Consider the following 19,532-nt stretch of genomic DNA (forward strand, 5'->3'; position numbering starts at 1 on the left):
AGAATGCAAGATACAACGTCAAATATAAATAGTTTTTATAACTCTTTTTTTTTTAATTTTTTTTTAATTTTTTTTTAATTTTTTTTTCAACGTTTATTTATTTTTGAGACAGAGAGAGACAGAGCATGAACGGGGGAGGGGCAGAGAGAGAGGGAGACACAGAATCGGAAGCAGGCTCCAGGCTCTGAACCATCAGCCCAGAGCCCGACGCGGGGCTCGAACTCACGGACCGCGAGATCGCGACCTGGCTGAAGTCGGACGCTTAACCGACTGAGCCACCCAGGCGCCCCTATAACTCTTTTTTTTAAGTTTATTTATTCTGAGAGAGAGAGAGAGAGAGAGAGAGAAAGCACAAGTGAGGGAAGGGCAAAGAGAGAAGGAGAGAGAGAGAATCCTGAGCAGGCTCCATACCGTCAGCGCGGAGCCTGATGCAGGGCTTGATCCCACAAACGGTGAGATCATGACCTGAGCTGAAGTTGGATGCTTGACTGACTGAGCCACCCAGGTGTCCCTATTATATTTCCATACATCAGCAATGCACAATTAGAAAATAAACTTTAGGGGCGCCTGGGTGGCTCGGTCGGTTAAGCGCCTGACTTTGGCTCTGGTCACGATCTCACAGTTCATGAGTTTGAGCACCGTATTGGGCTCTGTGCTGGCAGCACGGAGCCTACTTGGGATTCTCTCTCTCTCTCCCTCTCTCTCTGCCTCTTCCCAGCTCTCTCTCTAAATAAATAAATTAAAAAAAAAAAAAACGAGAAAAGAAACTTTAAAGAATACCAATAGTGGGGTGCCTGGGTGGCTCAGTCGGTTAAGCGTCTGACTTTGGCTCAGGTCATGATCTCACAGCTCATGAGTTCAAGCTCCACGTCGGGCTCTGTGCTGACAGCTCGGAGCCTGGAGCCTGCTTTGAATTCTGTGTCTCCCTCTCTCTCTGTTCCTCCCCCGCTCGTGCTCTGTCTCTCTCTCTCACCTTCAAAAATAAATAAAATCATTAATAAAAAAAATGTTTAATACCAAGAGCATTAAAAAAGGAAATATTTATGAGTACATTTTTCTTTTATTTTATTTTAAAATGTTTTAACGTTCATTTATTATTAAGAGACAGAGTGTGAACAGGGGAGGGGCAGAGAGAGAGGGAGACACAGAATCTGAAGCAGGCTCCAGGCTCTGAGCTGTCAGCACAGAGCTGGATGCAGGATTCGAACCCACAAACCGCAAGATCATGACCTGAGCCGAAGTTGGACGCTTAACCGATGGAGCCACCCAGGCTCCCCTATGAATACATTTCTAAAGATACGAGCAAGACTGCAAAGAAAATTGTAAAACGTTGCTGAGAGTAATTAAAGAAGACCTAAATATTCGTGTCCACATAGCATTAGGATGTCAATGCTTCCCCAGCTGGTCTATAGACGTTCACTCGGAGAAGCACAGACAAGCACATTTCTGCACAGCCAAATGACCAAACACTACTGGGAGATAAAAAGGAAGAGCCTACGGACATGCGCACCAATAGGGACAGATCTTGGAAATACTCTGCAGAGTGAACAAAGCCAGACAGAAACACATTTTTCCATCGGTCGAAAATTCTAGAATAAGCAAAACTATATGACGACCCAGGAAAAGGAAATCTGATTCAGACTGAAGGAAGTCACGATGGCGGCTCAGTACTGTGAAGGGGGGCACAGGGGAATTATGCGGGGCGATAGAACATTCTAGCTCTCGATGAGGGTATTAGCTGCACTGGCATATGGGCTTGTCAAAACCCTTTGATCTCTAATACGTAAGATCTGTACATTTCCTGTGTGTAAATTCCACCTCGATAAAAACTGGTAATAAACCACTAGCCAAGAATCTCCTCTTTGTGCAGAAGGCTAAAACACTGCATCACGAAAGACGGATTATTTGGAATTGATGATGAAAGCACTCCTTATCGGAGCCCGAGAGAAGCAGACAAAGCCATGTTTAAAGGGAAACGTATAATCTTAAATGCACATGAGAAAACATGAAAGACTGAATGTTAATTAACTCAAGGGTGACCTCTAAACACTCGCAGAAGAGAGGAAACCCCTGTGTTACTTGGAAAAAAAGAAAAGAATTTATGTTTGCTTCTACGAGGCACCGAGACAGACGACCAGGCCGAGACCCCTTCGCTTTTGAAGCTGAAGGTGTTAAGATCCCGGGTTTGGACCCCAGGTCCGCACGAGGGCATGTTGGCAGCGAAGCTTCTCAGCTCCTCCCCGGCCGGCCCTGTCTCTGCTGTGTCAAAATTCCTTGCTGTACCGGCAAAGGGCAAATTTGTTCTGGCTTCCCTCTTGCCCTGGATATATATAGCATTTGGGGGGTCCTAGTTTTAGGGGGCAGTGGCTTTCTATTATCTTCCCAATAATGTATCGGGAGAGGCCACGCACCGCGAGGCCGTCGGCTGAAGCTCACGGTCGCCCAGGCCGGCAAATGCCTTTCGTTCTCCTGCTGCTTCCGGCACAGTGATTCTGCGTTATCTCTTTAGCTCTTCGAGACCTTTAATGACACGGGTTTTTACATGTTATCCAGAATTCACTTGTTTGCAGCAGAATGAATCCAAGTACCCCGTGTAGCCACATCCTCCAGCCAGGGAGGCGCACAGGACACAATAAAGAAAATTCTTTATTAATAATTCTAAGTACCAGCATGACAAAGTGGACAAAAGACACCATAAACAGAGGGAAGAGAGAAGCCTCGGGCTGGAAGACAATCCTTTAACACACATAACAGGGTTAAAGATTAGAAGGTACCGCAACATATATTAAAGGTTTAAAGATTAAACAGAGTACAAAGAGCATGTACGCTCAATATGAGGCACAAGATAGGTAGGGGCAGCTCACCGACAGAGGAATCTGAGAGGCCCACAAACATAAAAAGACGGTCAGCTTTACTACTAATTAGGTATACTGGACATTTGTTATTATTTTTTGGCCACTTGGCGTCTGAAACTTTCTGTCTGTGTTTCTCTCCTCTGAGAGCCTTTTCCCACAGTGGAAAGTACAGTGTCGGGCACGCATGTCCCAGCTGTGCCTGGCCAGGCTTCCCTCGGGGGCCGTGGGGTCCAGGTGATGACTCACGGGGGCCACGGCACCTGCTCCCCACGTCTAAGGGGAGAAGGGGCCCGGCTTCCACCGGCATCCAGGGGCTACCGTCAGTGGTGCTGGGGTGTGACCGACACCCGTGACCCGGCCACGGGACAGTGCTGTCCTCGCCGTCTGGCTCTCCGCAGACCTGCACGTTTCCGTCTACTTTAGCTTTGAGCCTGGTTCCCCAGCCCTGCTGGAAATTCCAGGTGCTTTTGATAATTTTTCCCTTTCCGCTTTAATCAGAAATCTACTTACGTCAGGGAAAGGCAAGTGCGAGCAACGAGGAGACAGAGACCCCTTTCTGCACGCGAGGTGAAGAGACATGGAAATATCTGGATGCCGGCAGAGGGAGTATAAATTGGTAGAGATGCTTTGCAGGGCAATTTGTGGATGTCTGATAAAGTGGGACGCAGGTACCTTATGACCTGGAAATTCCACTGCTGGTCACATTTTCTAAACTACAGCTTGTGGCGACAAGTGCAACACTCTTCACCCTGGTGCTATTTATAAACCAAAAAGAAAAAAACCCAAAGTACTTTGATATCTATGTAGAATGAATAATAAATTCCACGTATTTATACACTGTATGAACTAGAACAGAACGTACCAAGTTGGAGAGATTTTGAAAAGGACACAGTGTTGCAAAAGGACACGCATGGTATACTATTTAACTATTTATGTTTACGTGGAGAGGGAACAGGCAGACACCAATGAGGACAGGTAGCGGAGGGAATCTGAAGACAGGCGGAATGTGTCAATGTCAGCATCCGGTTGTGACAGGACACGATAGCTGTGCCTCGTTAGGGGACACCGGGCCAACTGTTTTATCTCCCACAGCTGCATGTGAATCTGCACCAAATTAATAAAAATTTAATTAAAAAATACCAAACAATGTATGTATTATTTACGTAGACACGATAGCTTCTTTCCAGAAGAGGAGAGCAAATGAAATTTGGGAGCGATAGGCAGGGGAGCAATCAAATTTCTCCCCCCTTGGAAAGAACATTTTTGAGGCAAATGCGACAAAATATTAACACTTAAAAAAATCTGCCCGTGGGTGAACGGATGAGTGTTTGTATCTTGCTCTGTACTTCTCTTTGTGTTAAAAAATGCTGCAAAGATTGGGGCGCCTGGGTGGCTCGGTCGGTTAAGCGTCTGACTTCGGCTCAGGTCATGATCTCACGGTCCGTGAGTTCGAGCCCCATGTTGGGCTCTGTGCTCATAACTCAGAGCCCGGAGCCTGTTTCAGATTCTGTGTCTCCCTCTCTCTGACCCTCCCCCCTTCATGTTCTGTCTCTCTCTGTCTCACAAACAAATAAACACTAAAAAAAATTTTTTTAAATGCCACGAAGATTAAGTGAGCTGCTTAGAAAGGACTTACGGCAACGCGTGGCTAGCAGTTGGCGCTCTGTAAATCCCTAGGCCTCCTGAGAATTGCTGCTCTATTAGTTGGCGAGGGTAAGGGCTGCTGAAGCTTGCTTGGCCCCGGGGATGCCTCATCACCACATCCACTTTCCCTTCTTGCCAGCCCTCCTCAGGAAGGAACACAGCGAAGGCACGGTGTCTAAGAGAGGCAGGCCAGCATGATGGAGGGGAGCAGTCCACACGTGGGGACACAGCTGTCCCTGCCTCCACGGTCATCCCGAGGGCTGCGTGAGCTAACGCATGTTAAGCACACGGCGGGGCCAGACAGCTGGGTTCTGGTCAAGCCGGGTGTGGCCGGGACCAAGGCAGAGATGCTCCCCCAAGGACCACCGTGATCTTGTTTCAAAGTCAGCTTCTCAACCTACGTTACAGTCAGGATCGGGCGAAGAGGAGATAAACAGCTTGCCCGAGGTCCCTGGAGTTGAACAGGGACTGATTGCTGACCATGCCCCGAGCTGGAACAGGTGCACCTCTGAGGCCGAGGGCAGAAGGGGGACTTGGTCAAGTGAGAAGGGAAGCAGTTTGGAGGAATTGGGGCCACATTGGACCCCTTGAGTCCTCCTATCTCCCCCATCCCTGCTCTGTGAGCTTAGGGACAGCCGCATTTAGACAGACATCCTGGAGAAACGAGTGAGGAGCTCAATGCCTTGGGGAGCAAAGCGTCTCGGGCTTCTTAGGACGTCAGGAATTCAAAGAGGAAAGGCGTGACCAGCAGCCTCCAGTCCTCAGCGGCAAAGGGAAGGCCAAGAGCTCCCTCTGCAGGCTTCTTCGGTGACATGTTTGTCCTTCCGCGGTGCCTTACACACAGCGGGGAACCCAGCACACTGTGCCCACGGAAGACCAAGGCTGTCAGCTCAGCGTCCTGTTCGAGGGTACCCAGCCAGCAGACAGGCAGACGGCCCCGAAATGATGGTTTCAACAGTAACGTTTTTAATAAAACCATTTTATTGTGCTAAAGTATATATAACATGGAATGTGCCATCTTAACCTTTTGTCAGTGCACGGTTCAGTGGCATTAAAATTTATACTGTTGTGTAGACATCACAACTGTCCCCTTCCAGAACTTTCCGTCCTCCCACACTGAGACTCTGTTCCCAGTACACACTGACCCCCACCCCCCTTCCCCAGCCCCCGGCACCACCATCTCCTTTCTGTCTCTGTGGTTTTGATGAGTCCAGAGACCCCTAAAGAGTGAGATCCTTCTGTGTCTGGCTTACTTCATTCAGCATCATGTCCTCAAGGTTCATCCACGTTGTAACAGGTGCCAGAATTTGCTTCCTTTTTAAGCCTGAGTAATATTCCACTGTATGGATATACCACATATTATCCATCCATCCATCAATCCTTCCTTCCATTCATCCATCCTTCGTTCCTTCTTTGTTTCCTTCGTTCGTTCCTTCCTTCCTTTTGAATTTATTTTTAAGAGAGACAGAGCACAAGCAGGGTAGGGGCAGAGAGAGAGGGAGACACAGAATCCGAAGCAGGGTCCAGGCTCTGAGCTGTCAGCGCAGAGACTGATATGGGGCTTGACCCCACGGATGTGAGATCGTGACCTGACCGGAAGTCGGACACTTAACCAACTGAGCCACCCAGGTTCCCCACACATGTGACACTTTTATTGGACAGCGCTGAAGTACTCTGTGGTAGGAGTAAGGTAGGCCATCACCGGCTATCAAACTTCATAAAAAGGTCAATATTAACACATGGGGCTCTCTACAACTGTGGTCCAGCCAAGATATCACATCCTTTATTTAATTATCAATTTATTCTTTCATTTACTTGTTCAGCCATGCACTCATATGAACAGACATCTCCAAACACCTGTTCCTTACGGGGGACTTTGTCAAGATCCAGAGCTCCCGAGAGAAGAAACTGTAGCTCTTGGTCCCGATCTTCCTGGGTGAGTGAGGTTTTCCCGCCCCTTACGTTCCCCGGCCTTAGCGTGGAACCCCACACCCTTCATCTTGCAAACCTAACTTATACGTTCAGAGTAAGCTGTGTGTATCATGTCCCTCTACCGCTAAATACTCAAGACACGTTTCCTTAGAACAGTGATATTCTCTTCCATCACCTCGGAACAGCCATCAGCTTCAGCAAATTTCACCCTGTTAATGTATTTTTATCTGATCTTCTGTTTGTATTCCGATGTCCTCAGCTTTGTCAGTTCAGTCCGTGACATGCATCAGAGCATGTTTTTTCCCTCCAGTACAGGATCCAGCGAAGATGAGGCATCGGAATCAGTTGTCACGTCTCTTTGGTTCCCTCTTTTGGCCCTTACAAGCAGGCAAGCAAATCGTGGTCCACAGGAGCATAAGGGTCCATCCACGGACACTCACTGGGTTAGTGGCAGAGCCGCTGCTGCTCGTCCCAGTTGGCCACGGGGCTCGAAACTCTCGCGGCTCCCAGGACGGAGCTGCAGCCTCGTAACGGTGATGTCACGACCAGAATTTCATTTATGCTCACGGATGGTGGAAGCCTTCTGGGGTCGCCATGGCAATAAGCCAACCCTGCTACACAGTTACTTTGGGAAAACATGCCATCATCCTACACAGTTGAGGACGCCCCACGCGAGACCCGCCCAGCCCAGCCCCCGATGTGGACAGTCTTCAGATGAGCTCGTGCGCGCATGTGAGAACATTTTTCACAGCATTGTTTGCAGCACCAAAGAAGGGAAATAGCCCAAATTTCCAAGAGCCAGAGGAGGGACCCAGGAACTAGGATATGGTCTTCGGGCGCCAGGATGGTTCAGTCCGTTGTGTCTAACTATTTTTTTTTTTATTTGTTTTAACGTTTTTTTTATTTTTATTTTTGAGACAGAGAGAGACAGAGCATGAATGGGGGAGGGTCAGAGAGAGAGAGGGAGACACAGAATCTGAAACAGGCTCCAGGCTCCGCGCTGTCAGCACAGAGCCCGACATGGGGCTCGAACTCACGGACCGCGAGATCACGACCTGAGCCAAAGTTGGACGCTTAACCGACTGAGCCACCTAGGCGCCCCTGTTGTGTCTAACTCTTGATTTCGGCTCAGCTCACGATCCCGGGGTCATGGGACTGAGCCCCGTGTCAAGTGCTGCATTGAGTGTGGAGCCTGCTTGAGATTCTCTCTCCTCTTGCCTCTCACATGGCTCCCACGTGCACTCTCTCACTCTCTCTCTTTAAAATTAAAAAAAAAAAAGGAAGAAAGAAAGTAAGATGTGGTCTATAATGGAATGTCACTCAGCAGAAATGAATGAGCTATGGTACGTGAAAATGAATTCATCTCAAAAACATAATGGGAAAGAAGCGAAAATTCCAGGAAAAGATGTACAAATAGGGATCATAAACGTGCATTCTGTTCTCCGGTGACGCACATTACTATACATCTCTGTGTATGAAATATGTATTTTTTAGCTTATTTATTTTGAGAGAGAGAGAGAGAGAAGGAGAGAACATGTGAGCAGGGAAAGGGACAGAGAGAGAAGGAGAGAGAATCCCAAGCAGGCTCTGCACTGTCTGCATGGAGCCTGATGTGGGGCTCGAACTCACAAACTGTGAGATCAGGACCTCAGTCCCTTGAGCCGAAATCAAGAGACAGGCACTTAACCGACTGAGCCCCCCAGGTGCTCCTAAATATGTATTCTTACATTTATAATGCCCTTGCCTGTCTTTATAGATTTATACTTCTACTATATATGGCATTTTCGACCATTAGTGGAGTATATATATATACACATATATATATATAATTTGTATGATATATATTAGTTTATGTATATTAATATAAATGTGTTTACTATAAGCTTTCTTATTTATTTATCACTATACATATTTCCTCTCTGTATTTACTACATATAGTATTTTATACATATTTGTACGGACATAAGTGCTGTAAATACTATAACAATATATAAATAAGCTATTTATGTAATAATTTTACTACTTATGTAATAAACATCATATAAAATACTATATAGAATTAAAATTCTACATGTAACACTATATACATGTTAGCCATGTACCTGTTACATACACATCTATATTATAAACCTATAAAGACAGACAAGGGCGTGGTAAAGAAACTTTATCGTCCTTTCCGGACCGTTTTAAGTGTTTTACAAACTGGAGTCACGGGCATAAGGACGGGTCTGGCGTGGGGCCCCCGGGGGACTTCTGCGCTCTGAGGACCACCGTTTGAGAACCGCGGGCCTGGCAGCTACCTTGGATCCTTCCCTCCGTGATTCTTTCAAGCAGATGGAAAAATCACAAGGCAAGTGCCGCTGCGTTCTGGAACCCGGCCTCTCTTCGCACGCACGCACACGCAAAGCAATTCTGCAGGCCGAAGCTCGGAGAGCACCCTGCTGGTGTTCAATTTTCCCACAAAAACCGCTGGTTTTGTCTCTGTGTTCACTTTCCTTTCCCACCGCTCAGCGACCTCCTCCCCAAATGCGGGGTGCGGGGTAAGGGGAGGACGGACCGCAAAGGGGTGCATCGCTGGACCCGCGAGAGGCCTGGCCTCGTGGCCGCGCAGATCTGTCGAAACTTCCCCAGCTGCCCACCCCGGAGGGCGGCTCACAGCCAGGAAGTTCAGCGCTGCATGCAGTCCGGCCATCTGGCGGGCGACCCGGGGGCGCCAGCCCTCCCCGCACTTCAAACGAAACCACATGCTGCCCGTCCACATAGCACCATCAAAAGATGGTGAGCCCATGGGGCGCCTGGGTGGCGCAGTCGGTTAAGCGTCCGACTTTAGCCACGTCACGATCTCGCGGTCCGTGAGTTCGAGCCCCGCGTCGGGCTCTGGGCTGATGGCTCGGAGCCTGGAGCCTGTTTCCGATTCTGTGTCTCCCTCTCTCTCTGCCCCTCCCCCGTTCATGCTCTGTCTCTCTCTGTCCCAAAAATAAATAAACGTTGAAAAAAAAAAAAAATTGAAAAAAAAAAAAAAAAAGAAAAGATGGTGAGCCCAGAGCCCCTGCCTGGTCTGCCTTCCTTTCTTCCCCCGCTCTGGCACAGATGCCTCCCTCCCACTCACAATCGCGACCCACATGCTCGCAGCCACTAGAATGAGCCGTGACGATGCCAGCATGCGTTTCCCTGATGCCTCCCCTCCATGCAGGGGGGTCTCTCACCCCAGGCCCACGGCCACGGGACGGCAGATCCACGTCAGACCATTGGCCCCGTAAGCGCTACCACTCACCAAGCATGCTGCAAGGGCTCACCGATCACTCACTATGTACCAGGCACTGTTCTTTAACTAGCGTAAGAGACAGGCAAACGTCTCGTTTCTTTGTTCGACATCAGATTTGTCACAATAAATCTGATAATAAGCCTTCACTCACTGGCTAACCAGGAATCCAATTTCACATTTTTTTTTTTTAGGGGAAGTCCTACAGGCCGTTGTGTTTGGGCCTCGATGCTGACAACGCAGCCCAGGCAGGCCCATGGCTGGGAGGTGAGGGGGGACGTCAGCCCCTCTGGCGCAACAGGGCTCCCGAGACTTTGCCGAGGGGGCAGCAAGGACGCCAGACACCCCCCTGGCCACCCCGCTGGAGACCCTGTCACCTTGGGCTCTCCCTCACCCCTGTCCTTGCCTCCTGGGCTGAGGGACTAGACACTTCCCAGCTCTGAGCCTCTTTCTAAAACCCAGGAGTGACCGCCACCCTTTAGAACCCGGTGGGCCCTCTTGAAAATACTCTCTTTCTTTTCAGATAAGCCTATAGGAAAAGAAAGGCAGAAGTTATCCACATTATCTTCTGGGGAGTCCTCCCTAGCCTAGGAGCTGCCTACTGTTATCATCCAGCTTCAGGCAAGAAAGCAGGCTCAGTGAGAGTAAGTGAACTGCCCACATCAGGCGGCAGGCAGCAGGCGAGGGGGGCACCCTGCCCTCCCCGCCCCGAGCCCTGGGCTTCCCACGGGGGTGGGGGTGTGGCAGAACATTTAGCCCATCAAACTCACGGTTTCGTGGGAGCCCTAAATGTCTCCTTCCAATGAATTTACATTTTGGGGGGCCTGGGTGGCTCAGTCAATAAAGCATATGACTTTGGCTCAGGTCATGATCTTGTGGTTTGTGAGTTTGAGCCCCACGATGGGCTCTCCGCTGTCCGTCGGAGGCTGCTTGGGATTCTCTCTCCCTCTCTCTGCCTCTCCCCTGCTCGCACGCTCTCTGTCTCTCAAAAAAAAATCTTACAACAAAAAATGAATTTACATTTTAAAATCAGGTTTTGAGGTGTTAACTTTCCGGGCCCAGAATGGATGGTGCCACCTCTGCCCGTGTGCCATCACTGCTGGTCCCTGCAAGTGCTCCAAGGGACCAGAAACTGTCCCCCAGTCCCCACACGCTGCCCACCCGGGCTCCGTCCTTATTTCCCTGTTCCTTCTCGCCCCAAACGAGGGTGACTACGCGGCCCCAGCCGATCTGATATGTCCTTTTTCTTTTCCTTGTTCTTCTTTGTCCCCATCTCGCGGTTCTCCAAACGGAGGCGGTCTGCTTCAGGAAGTGCTACGTTGGGTTTGCCTCACCTATGTCGTCCTCTTTAATCATCCAACGGCTAACGGATGGAAATGAAAACACTACCTCTGGCAGCACAGCAACTGGCCACACTGCCTGGCAGCAGAGGAGCCGAGTGGCCCGGGGTCGTGAGTCTGGCCTGGGGGTGGGGGGCGGGGTGCTTCCCGATGGATGGACCGCAGCGCAGCCAGCTGCCGACCTGAAGAGCTGGGTGTAATTAGAGGCACTAACAGCAACTCTGCCCACGCGTCAAGTGTATTTCTGACCCTCCGGGAGGGCAGGAGGTGTGGAGGCAGCCCACCACCACGGGGGACGGCAGGCTGGAGGCTCCGCCTCTTCCGGGGCAGGCAGCCTCCCCCGGATGTTGGTGGCACAACGCCTCCCTGACGTGGCTGTAGCACACGTGACTCGGTGGGCTACACTGGGCGACTCCGAATGGAGGCAAACCCCAAACAAAGCGCACTCACACCGTGTGGACAGACATCTGCGGGAGCGTGCTCGTTTTGGTAAAAGACAGGCCATCATCCAGACGTCGGCAGTAGGACTGGGCCGCTGTGGTGCATCTGAAGACGTTCTGATGGCGAGAAAGGGTGCACGCCGGCCAGGCCAGCGGGACGTGCTGAAGGACAGCTACTGGCAGAGGAGGTCTTGGGTGTCCACAGCTCCACTTGCGAGGCTCCTGGGTGGCCGCCACCAAGAGGGACGGTTTTCCCAGGTGTTCCCGGTCAGTCGCTCGAGGACAGACACCCGGGCAGCTAATCGGGTTATTCAAAGTACAGGCGTATCAGGGATGCTCCAAGTTTGCTTCCAGACCTCTGCAGTAAAGCTCAATCAGAATGAAGTCAGTCAAATGAATTTTTTGGTTTCCCCGGGCGTATAAAAATCTGTGTTTACACTACGATGCAGTCTAGTAAGTGTGCAATGGCATGATGTCTAAAAAAAAACAGGTACTACTTTAATTTAAAAATACTCTATCGCTGGGCCACCTGGGGGGGCTCAGTCGGTTGGGCATCTGATTTCGGTTCAGATCATGATCTCACCACTCATGAGTTGGGGCCCTGCGTCGGGCTCTGTGCTGACAGCTCAGAGCCTGGAGCCTGCTTTGGATTCTGTGTCTCCCTCTCTCTCTGCCCCTCCCCTGCTCATGCTCTGTCTCTCTCTGTCTCTCAAAAATAAATAAATGTTGAAAAACTTTAAAAAAATTTTTTAAATAAACATATCTTATTGCTAAAAATGCTAACCATCACCCAAGCCTGCAGCGGGCTGTAACCTTTCTGCCGGTGGGAGGTTTTCCTGGAGGCCGCCGGCTGCCGACCGTCAGGGTGGAGGTTGCCGGAGGCTGGGGTGGTTCTGGCAAGTTCTGAAATGAGACGATCAAGTCTGCTGTGCTGACCGACTCTTTCCCGAAAGGCCTCTCCGTAGCCTGCGATGCTGTCCCATAGCATCGTACCCACAGGAGAACTTCCTTCACGCCTGGGGTCCAGCCGCTCACACCCGCTGCGGCTTTAGCGACTCCGTTTACGCGCTGTTCTGAACCCTTTGCGGTCATTTCGACCGTCCGCGCGGCGCCTTCACCAGGAGTGGGTTCCAGCTCCAGAAACCTCCTCACTTGCTCACCCGGAAGGAGCGGGTGCTCGTCTGGTGAAGCGTGAGAGGGAAGCCGTCCAGCGCCACCCGCAGGCTCCACCTCTGGTTCTGTTCTCTTCCTGTTCCCCCACATCTGCACGGACTTCCTCGCCCGTGTCCTGACCCCCTCGAGGTCGTCCCTGCGGGCTGGCATCGCCTTCTGCCAAACTCCTGTCACAACTGATATTTTGGCCTCTTCCTGCGAATCACGTACGTTCTTAGTGGCATCGAGAACGGTGACTCCTTTCCGGCAGGTTTTCGGCGGACTTTTGCCACCAGAGGAAGCACCATCCGTGGCAGCTACAGCCTTACGAAGTGCGCCTGTTAAATACGTCTTGAGGACCGAAACGACTCCTCGGCCCACGGGCGGCAGGACGGATGCCGAGTCAGGCACGAACACCACGCTCGTCTCACTGCCCGTGTCCGTCCGAGCTCTTGGGTGACCAGGGGCGTCGCACACAGACGCGCTGCCATCCGGGCGGCGGCGTCCCGTCGGCAGAGGACAGGCAGCGCCCACTCCGCGTGCTTGCTCGGGGCCCTCGGACTCGGGACGGGTCGCTGGGCACTGGCCCCGGCTTGCGGTCACCGGCTGCTGCGGCAGCCCCGGACGGGAGGGTCGGCCGGTCCCTTGAGGCTGGGAAGCCGGGTGCTGACGTCTCTCCAACTACGCACGTCCTGACGCACGTCCTCGACGGCGTCTCCTGAAGACCGTGTGGCGTGCGGGCCCCTTCGTTAACGGTCGCAGCTGGATCTTCCGGACCCCCTGCGGCCGCGTCTACACCGCCGTGCACTCTTCCGTCTTGGACGCGGCCTCTGCTGGCTTCAGACTCTCCTCCCGCAGCTTCCTCCCCGCCTCGGCCTTCCTTCGTGGAACTGAGGCAGTCAGCGCGTTGCTCTGGGTCAGGCTGTAGCTTACGGGGATGCCGTGGCTGGTTCGCTCTTCTGTCCCGACCGCTAAAACGGGGAGGCCGATTCTTTCCCATGCTAATTAACTTCCGGAGCGTGTCCTTTGCGCCGACCACCCGGCTAAACGTCCGGGGCGAGGGGCCCGGTTTCCGCCTTCCTCACCGAGCTTACTCGTCCCTAGCTCGTGATCTGACGTCAGAGACGTGAGAATCTTGCTTTCGCTGGGACCCCAGGGAACTCTGTAGGGTCATTACGTGGCCCAGTTTCAGTGTTGTCGTGTCTCGGGAAACAGGGAGGCCCGAGGACTAGGGAGAAGGGGAACAGCCGGTCGGGAAAGCGGTCAGCACACACACGGTTATCGATTAGGTTTGCCCTTACGGGAACGCGGTTCCTGGTCCCCAAAACAATCACGATGGTAACGTCAAAGATCACGGTCACAGATCACCGTGACACATTATGACAAAAAAGCATTGGGAGAATTATCAAAATGTGATACAGACACACCAAACGAGCAAAGGCGCCAACAAACTTGCTCAAGGCAGCCACAAACCTCCAATTTGTGAAAACCAAAATATCTGTGAAACACGGTAAAGCGGGGCACAACACCACGGAGCACGCCCGTGCAGGAACAAGGATTCCCTGCCCAGACCTCAGGTTTTCCTCTCTCTCAAGTAAATCTTATTTTTGCCTTGGTTTGTTGGCCACAAGGGTCTATTAACTCTGTCCCTCAAACCAGTACGTGTGGTTTGCACGGGGGTAACACCCACACATCTGAGTTATGCTTTGATAATCCACACTGAGGTGAAAAAGGACACGAATCTATGTACCGACGCAGATAGATCTTCTGATAAATTAAGTGAAATAAAGTGTATTACGGTGCGTGTAGCATGCTGCCACTTATACACGAACTGTCAATTAGTTTTTTTTTAAAGGCCAGGAGAAGAAGAACAAAAAACAAATAGAAAACGGATAGTAAAATGGTGGACTGGATCCCGACTGGAGCTATAATTACATCGGGTGGAAATGAGAAAAACACTTCCATTCAAAGCAAAGATGAACAGATTGGATTAAAAAAGTAAGGTCGCACTACACACTGTCTGTAAAACCCTCTTTAAATAACGTGCTATATAGAGATTACAAGGAACACCAACTGGGTGGCTAAAAATAACAGAAATTTATTCTCTCAGTTCTGAAGGCCAGACATTGGAAATCAAGGCATCAGCAGGCTTGTTTCTTCTGGATGCTCCGAGGGAAAACCCCTGCCCGCGCCTCTCCTAGCTTCTGGTGGTTGCCCACAAGCCTTGATGTTTCTTTTCTTACCCCCTGGATTCACCATTTCTTCGGTCTCCATCCTCACATGGCATTCTCTTCTGTTTCTTTCCAAATATCCTACTTCCCATAAGGACCCCAGACATTGCACTGGGGCCCTCTCTAATCCAGTGTGACCTCACTCAACTTGATGGCATCTGCAAAGACCCTTTTTGCAGTTAAGGTCACATTCACAGGTACCTGGGGCTGAGACTCGGACTTGACTTTTCAGGGGACACAATCGGATCCATGACGCTATGCAAACATTAATCAAAAGCAGGCTGGAAGTTACTATAATAGTATCAGACACAACAGACTCCAGACCAGGACGTATCACCAGGAATAAAAATGGTAGAGGGGGCCAATTCATCAACAAAGGCAAAGCAACCCTCATTGTGTCTGCGCCTGCTCCAGAACTCGACATCCCATGAAGGAAGGGACAAGACAAATCCTTCAGTAGAATCGGAGGTTTCAACATCTCTCTGAGCAATGGTAGACATCAGAAATCTTTTAGAAGAGTTGAACAGCGCTAACCATCCGCCTGGCCTGCTGTATACGAAACACTCCACCTGTGTGCTCCAAGCGCACGAGGAACATTCAGCAAGGTGGACCGCACTATGGCCATAAAACAAAATCTCAAATTTTAAAAAGGATTGGGGCGCCTGGGTGGCGCAGTCGGTTAAGCGTCCGACTTCAGCCAGGTCATGATCTCGCGGTCCTTGAGTTCGAGCCCCGCGTCGGGCTCTGGGCTGATGGCTCAGAGCCTGGAGCCTGTTTCCGATTCTGTGTCTCCCTCTCTCTCTGCCCCTCCCCCGTTCATGCTCTGTCTCTCTCTGTCCCAAAAAAATAAATAAAAAACGTTGAAAAAAAAAGGATTGACACCATACAAAGTATGGTCTCTGGCCACCAGGTAAATACGCAAGAAACTAATTTTGGAAACGTGTCTGGAAAATCCTCAAGTATTTGGAAATTGACGACACATTTCCAAATAAACCATGAGTCTGAGAAGAAATCATAATGGAAATTACAGAACATTTTCAGGGGCGCCTGGGCAGCTCAGTTGTTTAAGCATCTGACTCTTGGTTTCGGCTCAGGTCATGACCTCAAGGTTCGTGAGTTCAAGCCCCGGGTGGGGGCCCTGTGCTCACAGTGTGGAGCCTCCCTGGGGTTCTGTCTCTGCCCCTCCCATGTCATTCTCTCTCAAAATATATAAATAAACTTAAAAAAATTTTTTTTTCGCAGAAAACACAACATAATCTTACAGGATGTGACTAAAGTAGTGCCTAGAGGGAGAACTATGGCCTTCAAACCAGATGTTGAAATTCAGACCCTGGTTCCTCCCAGGACATTGTGATTTCGTACGGGCCACAAAAGGTCGCTTCTTTAAATTTTTTTAAAATGTTTATTTATGTTTGAGAGAGAGACACACACACAGACAGATCATGAGTGAGGGAAGGGAGACACAGAATCCGAAGCAGGCTCCAGGCTCTGAGCTGTCAGCAAAGAGCCTGTCACAGGGCTCGAACTCACGAACCGTGAGATCATAACCTGAGCTGAAGTGGGGTGTTCAACCGACTGAGCCACCCAGGCGCCCCTCAAAAGGTTGCTTCTTTACTTTTACTGATCCTTTTGCATTTATTAGCTAAAATTTTTGTCTATAGAATCAACCATTTACCTTGAAATATAAGGTAAAATAAAAGGCAAAAGTAATTATTTTTTGCTTGAGCCTTTGATTTATTTTCAGAGATGAGTCCTCCCCATCCCCAATGATTTACTATACAATTGTCAAACACATAGAAGTGTTGAAAGAACTTTGCAGGGAACAGTCACAAACCTACCACCGAATTCTACGGCAAACGGTTTTCTCTGATCAACAACACCAGCACTGCTTACCCCCCTCAGAACCTATTTTCATGGCACTTCATGTGTCTGCTTCTAGGCCTTTCTCTGTGTACTATACATATTTCCCTATCGTGTTAGTCTGCTAAGGCTGTCATAAACAGAATACCACAGACCAGGGGGGCTTCGACAACAAAGTTCTGACAGTTCTGGAGCCTGGACATCCAGGGTCAAGGTGGGGGCATGTTTGCTTTCTCCGGAGGCCTCTTGGGACACGGGACACGGGCTGTGGTTCTATGTCCGTTTAGCATGTCTGACAACCCGGTGCTGATGTTGGCCGGGGAGTTCAGTTCCTCCCGACCGGGACCCTGCCACAGATTGCTTGAGTGTCCCGAGGACACGGTGGCTAGCTTCTTTCAGAGCCGGTGATCCAAGAGAAGAGACAGCAGGCCAGGTGGAGGCTTCCCATTCTCAGGACCTAGGTTTGGAGGGGACATAGCATCACCTCTGCCGCATCCTATTCCTTAGAGTGACTAAATGCATACACGCTGAAAGGGAGCAGGGTTTGGCTTGGAATTTATGAACCCATCATAAATGAACATTTATGGCACACTTTGATTCTTGAAAGTCGTCTCCCTTACACTGTAATTCTAAGATGACAAGGATCATGCATTCTCGGGGCACCTGGGCGGCTTAGTCAGTCAGTTAAGCCTCCAACTTGGGCTCAGGTCATGATCTCACGGTTCATGAGTTCGAGCCCCGCGTTGGGCTCTGTGCTGACAGCATGAAGCCCACTTCGGATCCTCTGTCCCCCTCCCTTGGCTTCTCCCCCCTCACCCCGTCTTCAAAAAAAGGAAACAGTAAAGGAATCCTGCATTTTTGCCTCGCCACCGTACCCCCAGCAGAGCACGGCCCACTCAGGCCCCTAACTTCAGACCTTTGTGAGCAGTGGAACCGAGGACGGTGTGGGGGTGCTCTCCACAACTCGGAGAGATGTCTTTGGAAAACACACATCGCTTGTTTTGCACGGGGCGTACACCCACATCACCTGCACTAAAGGACATGACAAGGCTCAGGATGCCCGGCTGGCTCAGCCTGGAGAGCACGCGACTCTTGACAACAGGGATCTGAGTTTGCCCACATTGGGCATAGAGATTACATACATAAGTAAACTTAAAAATATATATTCTCTGTCTCTCCCTGTCTCAAAAATAAATAAACGTTAAAAAAAATTTTAAAAAGGGGCGCCTGGGTGGCTCAGTCGGTTAAGCGTCCGACTTCGGCTCAGGTCATGATCTCGCGGTCAGTGAGTTCAAGCCCCGCGTCGGGCTCTGTGCTGACAGCTCAGAGCCTGGAGCCTGTTTCAGATTCTGTGTCTCCCTCTCTCTGACCCTCCCCCGTTCATGCTCTGTCTCTCCCTGTCTCAAAAATAAATAAACGTTTAAAAAAATTAAAATATATATATATTAAGAAAAATGAAAAGAAAGAACTCAAAACATGACAAGGCTCTTCAAGAGGAAGAAGTGAGACTAGCCAGCCGCTCCAGGCCACACACCAATGCCCCAGAAACCTTCCCTAAGAAACGTGCAACTTCCACACCGAGGACAGCTGTGTTCAAGCTTTTCTGTGAATTTCTGCTTCCTTGTTCATGGATCTGTCACCTTCAGCACTTTGAGAACCCAGTGACCGCTGAAAACCGCGGATGCAACTAGAAATTAAGCGAACTCTAACCTCCAGGGGAAACCTATCGGCCGGCACATAAGGGGAAACTGAGGCAGAGAGGCCACTCAGCTGAAAATAGGACGGAGAAGATTCAAACCCGGTGTCAGGCAACCCAAGAACCTTCTGTAGCCCTGGTGTTCTTTCGACTGAGGGAAAAGACACCTGACTTTCAATAGAGCGCTATGACCGTTTTCCAGGGCGCTGCTGCGCGACCGTGCCCAGCGTCCGTGGGGACGTTCCGTGTCCCCACCCTGAGCCTCGGTCCCCAGCACACATTGACGCCCACCCGCCCCCGCCCCTCCACCACCGGATTCCTTCTAGCACCTCACAAAACACGAGGGCGGAGCATCCTCTCGGCTCACAGCGGACCCGCGGCACCAGCCACAGCCGGCCCCGCCCCAACAGCGGCAGACCCCGCCCAGCGGCGGCAGACCCCGCCCATCCACTGCCGAGCCGCCCCCCCGCCCCCGGGGTCGTCGCGCGTCTGAGGGCGGAGGCCTCAGCGGGCCGAACCACGGTGCCCCTCGGAGTGGGGGGGAAGGCGGAATTACCGCCGCCGCCGCCATCGGCTTGGGCATAAGTAATTAAAGCAACTCGCCTTCATTTTGGTATCGTGCCAGACAGCCGTCTTTCCAGGAGTACTGGCCACCTCTTGGTCGCCAGAAGTTCCTTTTACATTTTGGAAACGTCCATTCTTTTGCCCAGTCAGTGGACGACTCTAAGAGCCATCACGGAGAAAGGGAAACTTAACTCATGTAAGCGAAGCTTTGTCTGGTGGAAGGCTAAGATATCACAACCAAGATAGCTTGTTGAACTCATAGTGTTTTCCAGTATATACTTCTGAGTTATGTGTTCCGTTTCAGTGACTAAGCCGGTTCCTTGTGCCTCCCCGCGGCGTCACAGATAGTGTAGTCTTTCAGCGCAGAGCCCGACGGGAGGAGGAAGGGAGTGGCTGCCATGTTGGACGGGACCATCCTGTCCCACAGGCGAGGGGGCTGGGGTTCCCGGTGAGTTTGTGGTTTGAGCCCAGCAGCTGTGGTGCCGCGCCTCAAGCACATGCTTGTCATGGGGGCCCTGTCGTGGTCCCCAGTAGAAACACTTGCGGCTCCCGACCT

At 50.8% G+C, this 19,532-nt stretch overlaps 1 protein-coding gene across 1 annotated transcript in view; it reads right to left on the bottom strand.

Moving 5' to 3' along the window:
• Window positions 1-19,317, bottom strand: part of SNX8 (sorting nexin 8) — a 68,902-nt gene extending 49,585 nt beyond the window's left edge. Inside the window, exon 1 of the mRNA XM_045462021.1 lies at window positions 19,016-19,317. The gene's annotated coding sequence lies outside the window, so the exon portion shown is untranslated. The remainder of the gene's footprint in view (window positions 1-19,015) is intronic.
• Window positions 19,318-19,532: the final 215 nt, after the last annotated feature.

This window comes from Leopardus geoffroyi, chromosome E3 (assembly GCF_018350155.1).
Source record: "Leopardus geoffroyi isolate Oge1 chromosome E3, O.geoffroyi_Oge1_pat1.0, whole genome shotgun sequence".
Taxonomy (NCBI): Eukaryota; Metazoa; Chordata; class Mammalia; order Carnivora; family Felidae; genus Leopardus; species Leopardus geoffroyi.